Raw genomic sequence first — 12,248 nt, forward strand, 5'->3', positions numbered from 1 at the left:
ATATTGTGATAGCACATTAATTCCCTCTAAACAATAATAGGCTTGTATCAGATCATCTTGACTCATTAGTTAGAAATCAAGCTAGGAGAATAATGCTCAGGATGTAAGGAGACTGTCATCTCAGGAAGAGACAAAGGAAGAATTCTGGAAGAAATATAAAGATAACTTTGTGGATCAGTTTCAGTTAGAGATATTATGCAAATTCCTATGTACAGGCCACTAAGGAGGTTTATTTCCCCCTTTTCTCAAAGGGTATAAAGTTTGTTTATTTTGTCCAGTTTCCTTGTGACCATCATGGGATGGTCTCCTTCTGAATTATTTCTAGGTTTTATTTGGCAAATCCCAAAGAATGAAACTTCATGTCTAATTTATATTTTTGTTATGTTTGTTTTAACCTATGTTCTTGAGATTCATATAATTTTTAAAGTTCACAGTATTTTAGCAGTTATGCTAAATATCAAACAGGTTTAATGTTCACAACATAGAACAATTCACCCATGAATGAATTATTCTTTTGTTTATGCTTTTAATCCCAAAGTTAATGTTTTACTTCTTTACAAAGAACCTTGTGATTTCATCAGAGAGTTTAACATAGGGAAAGTCTGCCTGAGCTTGATTTACCAGTATAAAATATATGATTTTCAAAAATCAAGCATTTTTATGAAATCCAAACACAGCTTCATCTACTAATAGGATGTAAGCAAGGTAGAATAGACCAGTTAACAAAATAATTAGCTTTGAAAATTGCATTGTAAACATATGGGAGCAATTTCCAAATTTACTAATTGTGATTTCCTTCTAGGGTTATTAGCACAGGGGAGTAATCATGATATAAAATACAGTGCTAGATGAATGGGGAAAAATCTGGAAAGGAGCTGGCAATGGGGTGGGAACAGACACATTGTGAAGCTCTAGTCTAGAGTATTGTTATGGGTCAATAGAGAAAACTGACAGTATCAAAGGATGCAAGTATAAGTAGAACTACTCTAGGAAAAAAAGATCCCTTTGGTTATTACATTTATTCTTCATTATGTTCATTTTCTAAATAGTCATAGCATTATAATTTTCCATTCTCAATAGACTATTCTTCTCTGGTTCAACCTATGCCAAAGAAGTGTATTATGTTTGTTAGTCAAAGCCTCATATAATCTAGTCCCACCAACTGATGCTACCTTATCTCTCCTTATTTGTTAAATTTCTATTATTTATAAAGGCAGTTAGTCCAGTTCAGATACATTAAACTCTTATGAGCTGTGGGATCTTGGACAAATCACTTAACTTCTGTTCATCTCAATTTTCCCATCCAAAAAATAGGGAGAGTAATAGCACCTACCTGTCAGGGTTTTGTGAAGATAAAGTAAAATGATGTTCCTAAAGGGTTTCACAAATTGTAAAGTGCTATGGAAATGCTAGCTCTTCTTATTGCTATGAGTCCTTTGCTCTAAATAGTCTTTTTTACTACTCTTCTTATGTTCTAGGCTTATTCCCGCCACATTCTCTCTTTACTTCTACATGTATTCATCTTTCCAAATCTTGACCATTCTTTAAGGTCCAGGTATGACTCAACTTTCACTTTTAGGAAGCCTTCAGAACCCATCCCAGCCCATACTGCTTTCTCTCACACCTCAATTTCTAAAGGAATTTTAAGATTTTGTCTGCTTTGCACTGATCTCTAAACATTTCATGAGGAATTTTTTCTTTTCAAAGACATTTAAAGCCCTTGAAAACTGACTACAATTTCTCTTCAGACTCATTTTATATATTGCTCATTTTGAGGTATGCTAAAACCCATATGAACTGTCCATTGTGCTTACACATGGCATTCACTTCCTCTCTCTTCACCTTCGCACAAAGATTTCTATAACACTCCTTGCTATCTCTAGTTTTTCTTCAGTGTCCTCATAAATGCTCCCTGCTATGTGAAACCTTTCCTGATCTCCTAGCTGCTAGTACCTCTTCCCCACACTACCCAAAGTTGTATTGACTTTGATTGTATGCCTTTGTGTATATGTGTAGTATTTCTCCTGCTAAAATGCAAACTCATACAGCAGGGAATATTTCATTTATTTTTTCTTCCTCTACCCTCCCTCCTACTCCTCATTGGACCAACAACTTTTGTTCTTCTGGTTTCACTAATAGCAAGAACATTAAGATTCATATGATTTAGTTCCTCTAGCAAAATTTCTGTTCATTGGGTCATTGGATAAGGATTTCAGATTTAGACTTCCAATAATAAAGTCAAAGTTTATGGACTGCCTACAATCCACATGAGACTGTCCTGTTTTCCACCACTCTGCCATAGCCACTGGAGAAGCATATATACTAAGGACTATACAATACTGGGGGTTAGTTTGTGTTTTTTATTTTCCTAAAGGAAAAATTGAAAAAGGAATTTCGTACAGATGGCAATAAAATACCCTAAAGAAGAATAGCAAAAAAAATGCAATCAAGGAAATGTAAGATAAGAAAAAGAAGAACTGGTCATTGATCATGTGGTGAGGACAAGGGAAGATGAGTGAACAGTTAGAGGTGGCTTCCCCTCTGACTTTTTAGGAAAAACTTAAGTCTCGGTAGCCTGAAATGCTATTCTAAGATGTCTACACACTTCTTAAAAATGTGTGTATTATTCTAACACCTTCAAAACCTATATGTCTGTGTGTGTGTGTGTGTGTGTGTGTGTGTGTGTGTGTGTGTATGTATTCCCTGATCTATTGTGGAAAGAGAGCCTAATTAGGAATCAAATGAGAACATCAGGAGAAAAATGAGGAAGACTTCCAGTATATTTGGTGAATTAATGAGAGGACATAGACAAGAATTATACATAGACAAGAGTGGGTAGACATGACTGGCTTGGTTCTCTATTGTTTAAGGTAGCTCCCAAATCATATAGATTAGGGTTTCATTTAAATAATTGTGTATAGAATACCTAGTACGTAAGGACTATTTATTATATTTTTATCCCTCATGTTGGATCTTTTTTTTTTAGGTTTTTGCAAGGCAAATGGGGTTAAGTGGCTTGCTCAAGGTCACACAGTTAGGTAATTATTAAGTGTCTGACACCAGATTTGAACCCAGGTACTCCTGACTCCAAGGCTGGTGCTTTATCTACTATGCCACCTAGCTGCCCGCTCATGTTGGATCTTGAGAAATCTGACAGTTGATTCACATCAATGGGCATTTTTCAAGTTCAGATAATGCTTTTTTCCTTCTACATAATATGGAGGTACATGAGGATATTCAGGGAGAACCAGTACCTCAGGTGTTAGGGCTTGCTGAGACCTCTGCAAGGATTCTCGTTTGCTTTTTTTTTTTTAGGTTTTTTCAAGGCAAACAGGGTTAAGTGGCTTGCCCAAGGCCACACAGCTAGGTTATTATTAAGTGTCTGAGACCGGATTTTAACCCAGGTACTCCTGACTCCAGGGCCAGTGCTTTATCCACTACGCCACCTAGCCACCCCTTCTCATTTGCTTTTGATGTAAACCTATGACTTCAAGAAGCTGTAGCATGTGAAGAGGCCACACCCTCTTGACAGATAGGCTAAACCAGGTTGAAAATAACTGACAGATCTCAACACTTTTAGTGAGTTAGGGAATGTCAACTTCAAATAAGTGAAGACTCTCAAGTGGAATGGATAAATGAGAACATTTTGTTTTAACATCCACAAAGGCAGTTGAAACAAGTGCTAGATATCTAAGATCCCAAATTCATCTACCACATTTTGGGCTACCACCAGTCATCTTGACTTTTGTCCTGTTGCTAAACTTCAGTGACTCTTGAAGAAAGAATGAGGTTGGTGCAAATCCAATTCATATGCAAGTTGATATATCTCTTATCATCCATTCTTGGATCACTCAACATTGTGATATCATTGGTCCTTTTTGAAAATGAAGGACGAACAGCACCATGATATGTGGTTGAGCCTCTGAAACTATACTCACCATACCTCTAAACTCTTTTTGCAAAGTCATTTATCCTAACCATTTAAAGTTACATTTGGACATTCAACTGATTGACTCTATCATTGCTTGCCTTGGGATTTTAGCTTCTTTTCTTCATTTTTCTGCCCAGAGTCAACTTTGTAGCTTTGCCCCAAAGTTACTATCTTGTTCTGAAGAATCATGGGGACATGCTGGCCATCTTTTCCATTCTAATAACCCCTTGGGACAGGGGTTAGATAGAGTCAACCAAAGGAATTATTAAAAGCAAAAGGTTTGAACACCAAAAACTATAATCTTGGCTCATGAATCATATAGAAAAGATGTGACCCTCTTTTAGAAGGAGAACTTATTATAGGACTGAGAAAAAGAAATCACAATTTGTGGTCCTGATTTTGATCTATATATTGTCAATCAATCACTCAGTTCTCTTCTCTGTTCCCTACTACTTTATATAGAAACAGATTATGGGATTTTGTCCTTAAAGACACAATCATCATTGTTGCTTCATTTCATCCACTTTTCATTAAAATTTGAGTTTGGAAAGAAAAACAAGTTTTTTTAAAAAATCCATCAGTATGATATGCTCTAGTCCAACCCACACACCACCTAGAAGATGGGTAAGAAATGAGAAATAGAAATGGATGAGCATCTGTAAGATTTATTGTCTCCAGCCTGAATACATTATTCAGTAGCAACTGAGCAGGTTTTGGATTGTCTGCTAATATCTTTTTTTCCCTTTTCCTATAACTCTCTTTCCCTTGGGCTTCATTCCTATTCCTGACTTTGAGGATCACACACAAAGCTAGCAATATACGACTGACTTCCAGAAGACGTTGTGAGGAAATAGTTATTGTGTGTGACATAGTGTTGTTGTTTTTCAGTCATTTTAGTCTTGTCCAACTCTTTGTGACTCTATTTGGGATTTTCTTCGCAAAGTTATTAAAGTGGTTTGCCATTTCCTTCTGATAATTTTACAGTTGAGAAAACTGAAGCAGATAGGATTAAGTGACTTTCCCAGGGTCACACAGTGAATAAGTGACTGAGTCCAGATTTCAATTCATGATAATGAGTCTACCTGACTTCAATTCTGGCTCTGTATCCATTGTGATATCTAGCTGTCCTGGAGAATAGTATAGAGGATCTATTTTCTCTCTCATTCTGAACATTTTAACATAACATTGCTTTTTCTTTCTTTTACTTTCTTGTTACACCTAGTTTTAAGGAGTGTCATCTACAAAAATGACTTGATTTTTTAAAGTTTAAGCTACTGTCTAACTAAACCTCTTCCTCCTGTGTCAGTGTAGTTGATTTTTGATTACAATTGTAGATACAACATAAGTTATGTATGGTCCCCAAACCCTACTTCCTCCCCACCCCCAACCCACCCCCACCTGGGGGTCTAAATAGACTGCGTTCAATTCTAGGAAACTTCCCACAAATCACTCTTTGGCTAGTGTTCCCACGGATGTATCTCTTTCTAACAGACCAAGCAAGATTACATGTTACTTCAAAGCAAAGATATTTAATTAAGATAGAATGGCAAAGTAATAACCAGGAACTGGATCATGTTAAATATTCTTTCCACCCATTTCCAATTGACTGCCAACTCCAAATGACCCTCAAGAACAGTAGTTGGCTCCTAATTAGCCCCTCTTTCCACAATAGAATGGGAAATAAATTGGTTCATAATACAGTATTAGAATAATGTACATATTTCTAAGGAGCATGTATATTTCTTAGTAAAGTATTGCAGGTAAGAGAGACTTAGGTTTCTCTCAAGTGCAGGAGAGGGAGCTGCTCACCCTACATATTTCCTTTTAGACACGGAAACTAGTATCTGCAATCTCTTCAGCCTAGAGTCTCTTAACACAAGTTTCCTCTTCTCTTAAAATTACAAACACTGAAAATATGTTCACATAGCTAGATACAATACTGTGTGATAGCATGCTCCCTAGTTCATATGTATTCTAGTGAAGGAGAGAGAGAACAAAAAGTCAAATACATAGGAAGAAAACCAGAAGAGAGAGAGAGCTGTCAAGAAAGCCTAGTGAGAAGAGAGAATCAAGGAGGAGAAAGTGCCCTATTAATCTAATCAGAGAAAATATTTTATTGAATCCATCCATCCATCAATAGAAGACTAGGTTTTAAGAAATTTTCTTTCAAATATGCAAACAAGTACTCAATTTAATAGTATTGTAGAACTTTTGTCTGGGTGAAAGCAGATGTGTAAGACAGAGAACATCTTTTGACTGGTAGAGAAGTTCAAACTATATCATTTAGACTAGGTATAATAATAAGAATTAGCATTTATATAGTATATACACTCTGTAAAGCAATATATATATATATACATACATTTATATTTATGTGTATATATGTTTAATTTATATGCACATGAAATCTCTTTTGATTTTTTTAATAGTGGGGGTTATTATTACCTCATTTTGCAGATGAGGAAACTGAGGCTGAGACAACTTAAGTGATTTGTCCAAGATCACACAGTTATCTTGGAACTTAGTGAAGATTCAGCATCAGATATTCCTGTCTCCCAGTTAAGTGTATTTACCTACCTTCTTCTAAAAAGGTTCTCCTCTATATACAATGAAATGGAAACAAGTTCTAAATTTGAATTATGTATTTGAAGCAAAATAGAGGACCCTCTCTCTTTACCTCCACCCTCCAAAGTGAAGTTGGTTGCAGGGATGCTACCAGTGTAAATATAGTCCCACAAACCCATACTGACCTTCAAACCTGTATGTATATATGCCCACATGCTTACAGGAGACAGAGAAAGTAAAACAGCTGCTCCTAAGAGGTGTGATGCTGCACAAGCAGCTTCTTAGGTGAAGGTTTTATTTGGAAGTTTGGAAATATGGACATGTATGCATGAGGAGAAAGAAAGCAGGGGCTGAAAAGAATTTTTATCTCTGACAGCAGCCAGTGAGCCCTGAGCTTTCCTCCAATGCTGCTTGATGCTAGAGGAAAGGATTTTCTCTGTGAGTTGGAGAAGATGGGGATTAGGGTAAGTGTCCTCCATGGGAGAAGGATTCTATAAGATGGCACCAGAGGCATTTTGTTTTCAGGCATAGTAGTGCCTCTAATATCTAATCTCTCTAATATTCACATTGATAGGTTGGTCTAGAGAAGACTTATTCTTGGCAAGGTGTATTTTTGAAGCAGATGACAGAACAGGACTCTAACACCCAAACACACACACATACACACACACACACACAGACACACACAGAAAGCAGATGCTGTTTTTGTGCATATTGTGTTAGTGCTGAGTTGAGAATGAATTGGTCAGTTTTAGGAACAAGGAAATCAGCTCCTAACATTTTTCTGACTCTTCCACAATCTGATGAATACAGATGTACAGTTGATTGGTTCTTGTCCTTCATTATAGAACAAGACCAAAATGACATCACTATATTTAATATGTGTGACTATGGATGATCAGAGCAGGATGAGCACAAATCGTCCATGTGAACACCTGGGGTGGGTACTCTAAACTTGAGCATGACACCTTTCCTTTGAGCTGCTTCAATTCTGCCTTCCTCATAGAGTTCAGCACCCTCACTGATGAAGGCATGACACACTGAGTGGTCCTGTCCCGCTGACTCCCATGCTGTACAATCAATTTTAAAGTTTTTTAATGAGGCCTTCAGGATATCCTGGTATTGCTTCCTCTGACCTCCTTGAAAGTGTTTGCCCTGTGTGAGTTCTCCATAAAATAGGGTTTTTTTTTGGCAAGTATACATCTGGCATTGTGTATGTATGGCACATGGCAATGTGTCCAACCCATCATAGTTGCATTTTTTATTGGAATACTAGGCAGTTTAGCTAGAAAAAGTTTAACTCAATGTCTGGTATCTTCCCCTACCAGGTGATCTTCAGAATCTTCCTAAGACAAATTAAATGGAAGTGATTCAGTTTCCTGAAGTGGTGCTGGTAGGCTGTTCAGGTTTCACAGGCATATAGTAACGAGGTCAGCACAATTCTGTAGACTTTCAGTTTTATAGTCAGTCTAATACCTCTTCTCTCCCACACTTTTGGAGCTTCTCAAATATTGAGCTGGTTCTGGCAATGCATGTGTCAATCTCATTGTCTATGTGTACTTCCCTGGAAAGGGCACTGTCAACGTAAGTGAACTTGTCCATAGTACTGAAAACTTCTCCATTTGCTGTAATCTATGGTTCCATAAAAAGTGGACAGTATGGTGCTGGCTTATGGAGCACCTGTGTTTTCTTGGTGTTAATTGTTAGACCAAAATTAGCACAAGCAACAGAGAATCGATCCATACTTTGCTGCATCTCAGCTTCAGAGTCAGCATTGAGTACACAATCATCTGCAAACAGATCATGCACCCAAACTCCCTCTACTTGGTCTTGGCTTGTAGCCTTTTCAAGTTGAAGAATTAGCCATCAGTACAGTAACTGACCTTGATCCATCAGTATATGGGAACATGCACACACTCATAGACACTCATAGACACTCATAGACAACACAAGATCCAATAGCCCTGAAAGATGAAAGCTCCTGTTGCAAGAGAAGTTGGCAGAATTGCATGTCCAAATTGCAGCCCTGAGTAAAACAAGGCTGGAAAATGAAGGCCTGGTCAGAGCTGGATACACATTTTTCTGGAGTGGTTGCAGTGAAGGGGAATGATGTGAAGTTGGGGTAGGTTTTACAATCAAAACTAATCTAGTCAACATTCTTGAATGCCTACCAAAAGGAATGAATGGCAGGTGTATGACAATGAGATTGCCACTTCCAGGAAAACTCCATTCCACTATCTTCAGCACCTATGCTCCTATTACTGATGAACACTGATGAAATTAAAGAAAAAATTTATGAAGACCTGGAGACCCTTATTATCATTGTACCAAAAGAAGATGAGCATATAATTCTGGGTGACTTTAATGCTAGTGTAGACTTAGATTACCAGACATGGCAGGGAGTCATTGGGAGGAATGGAGTTGGAAACAGTAACAGTAATGATCATCTACTACTGAAGACTTGGGCATTTCATGGCCTTCTCATCACAAATACTGTCTTCTGTTTACCTAAATGCAATAAAACTTCTTGGATATATACCTGTAGCAAATATTGGTATCTAATAGGACCATGTGATTGTAAGAAAAAGAGACAGACAGGAAGTGAGAATGACAAAAGCAATGTGTGGTACAGAGTTCTGGACTGATCAGAGACTCATCCTCTCTAAGCTAAATATTCACATTCAATCAAAGTTGCACCCCCAAGAAAAATAACTATTAGAAGAATTAATGTCAAGAGATTAGAATATCTCTCTGAGCAGGAATAGTTTGTTGCTAATTTGGAGGGAAACTGAGCTAACACACAGTTGGCAGCAGTGGAACAGAAAAAGAGAGGGCAGCTTTCAGAGATGTGGTGTACAGCAATGCATTTGCTTATCTAGGCAAGAGAACTTGCAAACACCACTGGAATGAAGAAAATGATAGGGAATTACAGAAGCTGCTGAATGAAAAATAAGAATTCCACAGGGTTTACCAGCAGGATAGTTCATCCAGTTCTAAGAAATTAGCATTTAATTCCATAAAAGATAAAATACAAGTGAAACTTAGAGAGATGCAGGACTCTTGGCTCAGTAAGAAGGCAGATGAAATTCAATTTTATGCTGACAGTAACAAACCAAAATGCTTTTATGATGCTCTGAAGGCTATTTATGGGTCAAATACCTCAATGCTGATGAATCCACATTGATTAGCTATAAGGACATGATCCTAGAGAGAGAGGGTGAATACTTCCATAGTGTTCTTAACAGATCATCATCAATCAATGCAGAAGCCATTGACTGTTTACCTCAAGTTGAATGAGTCCCTAGCTGAAGTTCCAACTGGAGAAGAGGTTTCTGAATACCATTAGGGTCTTTTCAAGTGCCAAAGCACCTGGTGTTGATTCTATCCCAGATGAGATCTATAAGGTGGGGGGGGGGGGGAAAGGGTGTCCATTGCTCGTCCAGAAACTGATGGAAATTTTCCAGGTTATATGCCATGAAGAGGATATCCTCCAAGAATTTAAGGATGCCTCCATTGTTCATCTCTACAAAGTTAAAGGGAATAGATTATCCTGTGACAATTACAGGGATATTTCTCTTTTAGTCATTGCTGGTAAGATTCTTCCAGAGATCCTTCACCTGGAAGATGGTCACCTCCCTGAGAGCCAATGTGACTTCAGAAAGGGTCGAGGAACAGCCAGCATGGTGTTTGCTGCTTGACAACTCCTGGAAAAATGTCAGAAACAGAACATAGGTCTGCATACAACATTTGATAACTGTCACTTGTGAAGGTTTATAAAAAATTATGTCAAAATTTGGTTGCCCAGAAAAGTTAATGAGTTTTGCATGTCAACTTGATGATACTATGTTTACCCAGGTTCTGGATAGTAGACAATGCTATTGAGATTTCCCAGTCACCAATGGACTGAAAAAGAATGTGTCCTTGCTCCCATACTTCTTAGCATGATGTCTTCAGTCATGCTATTAAATGATTTCACTGAGGATGAGATGTACAATAATCATTCCATGAAAGCTTTGATTTATAGTTTGAAAAACAAAACAATTGTAACCAATACAAGTAATCAAGCAAAACAAATTTCCATGCTGGCCATTGTGGCTAAAGGTACAAATAGTCTAATTGAGTTGGAACAAGTTCTGTCTCCTCTATCAGTGGATTACATTTATCTATTCAATTCTGGAGGCAGTTAGGTGATATAGTAAGTACAGTGCTAGACCTGAAATCAGTAAGATTGTCTCAATTGGAGTTCAAATCTTCCCTCAGTCATATAATGACTGTATGAGATCTTGAGCAAGTTCCTTAAAATATCAACCTTAGTTTCCTTATTGGTAAAATAAGGATAATAACACTATTCTCATTATATAACTCTTTTTTTTATTTGATTCTCATATCACACAGGGGAGTGCTGTTGACCATTGCCTTATCCCTTTCAGAGCCAAGGGACAGAGTTAATGCTGTGAAACATTTCTTCACCTCAGCTGCTCACATATATCATCTACAACACCAGGAGGAGATGTAAGGATTTGCCCTATGTGCTCTTGAAGTCTCTCAGTCTCCATGCCAGTTGCTGTGCCACTCATTGGGCTTTTTCTCTCATAGGGATTGACCTATATTTTATTCATAATCTTAGCAGATGGGCTAAACCAGATTGATGGTAACCAACAAGTCTCAAACATATGGATGAATTAGAAGGATTTCTATTAGAGATTGATCAGACATAGAAGATGCCAATGTTATTCATTGTATCCTGGGTTATTGCTAATTGTCTTGACACTTTGATGACTCGGAAAGACATAATGAGGCTAATGACTGCTCAATTCTACCTCACTTATTTCCATTTCATTGGAGAGTCACAAATACCACCTGTAATGTCATCAGTCCACTTTGAAAAGGAAGGACCAATAATAATGACAAGAGTCTAGCGTTTGAGTATGGATTGATCCAGCCATATTATTGATTTATCCATCAGGAAGCTCTACCCTTTCTCCCCTTCCTACTGCATTTCATTTGGTAACACTTGAAAAATCATACTATCTATAATCTTTAATCATAATACTAGAAAAAACTACAAAGAAATCAAAACCACCTAGGTAAGCTTCTCCTCCAACCAGAGCTACCAGTCTTCCTGGACCAGTCAAATACCTCAATTTGTGACCAGACAAGCCAAAAACAGTTATTTTACATCCTCTCACAAGGTTCCATAATTGCTTTCTAGTCTATTCAATGCAATACCTTCCAAGACGTAAGTGTCAGACTAAGAATGATTTATTTAGTCTACTTTCCCAGGAACTCTTCTCTAGCTCTGATTTTGGTTCAGTTTTATATGCATTCACCACTTGTCTTGGAGATAAGTAAGTGTGCAATTTTACCAATAAAAGCTAGAGAAGAAGAGCCAGAATATCTCCATGTCATTAGTCATTTTTGCCTCTTCCTTCTCACATTCACAAAAGGTTCACACTAATCCCCTGGCCTGAAGACAATTCATATTGTATATTTTGCAAGTTCTCTTTGAATTCCTTGACCACACCTACTCATTTTGCCTCCTGTAAATAAGAAGGAATGGCGAGGTACAAAGGGGTATTACATTTTAAAGTACTTTTCAAACTTTAACATACTATATGTAAATGAACTACCATAATAAGAATAACAATTATTATTCTTAATCAACCTGTACATAGATCTTTAGTCTTTTCTCATTTAAACAGAACAGTAGTCAGAGTTCAGGAATATGAGACAGATATTTGAAATGGTGGAT

This window comes from Macrotis lagotis, chromosome 1 (assembly GCF_037893015.1).
Source record: "Macrotis lagotis isolate mMagLag1 chromosome 1, bilby.v1.9.chrom.fasta, whole genome shotgun sequence".
NCBI classification, from domain to species: Eukaryota; Metazoa; Chordata; class Mammalia; order Peramelemorphia; family Peramelidae; genus Macrotis; species Macrotis lagotis.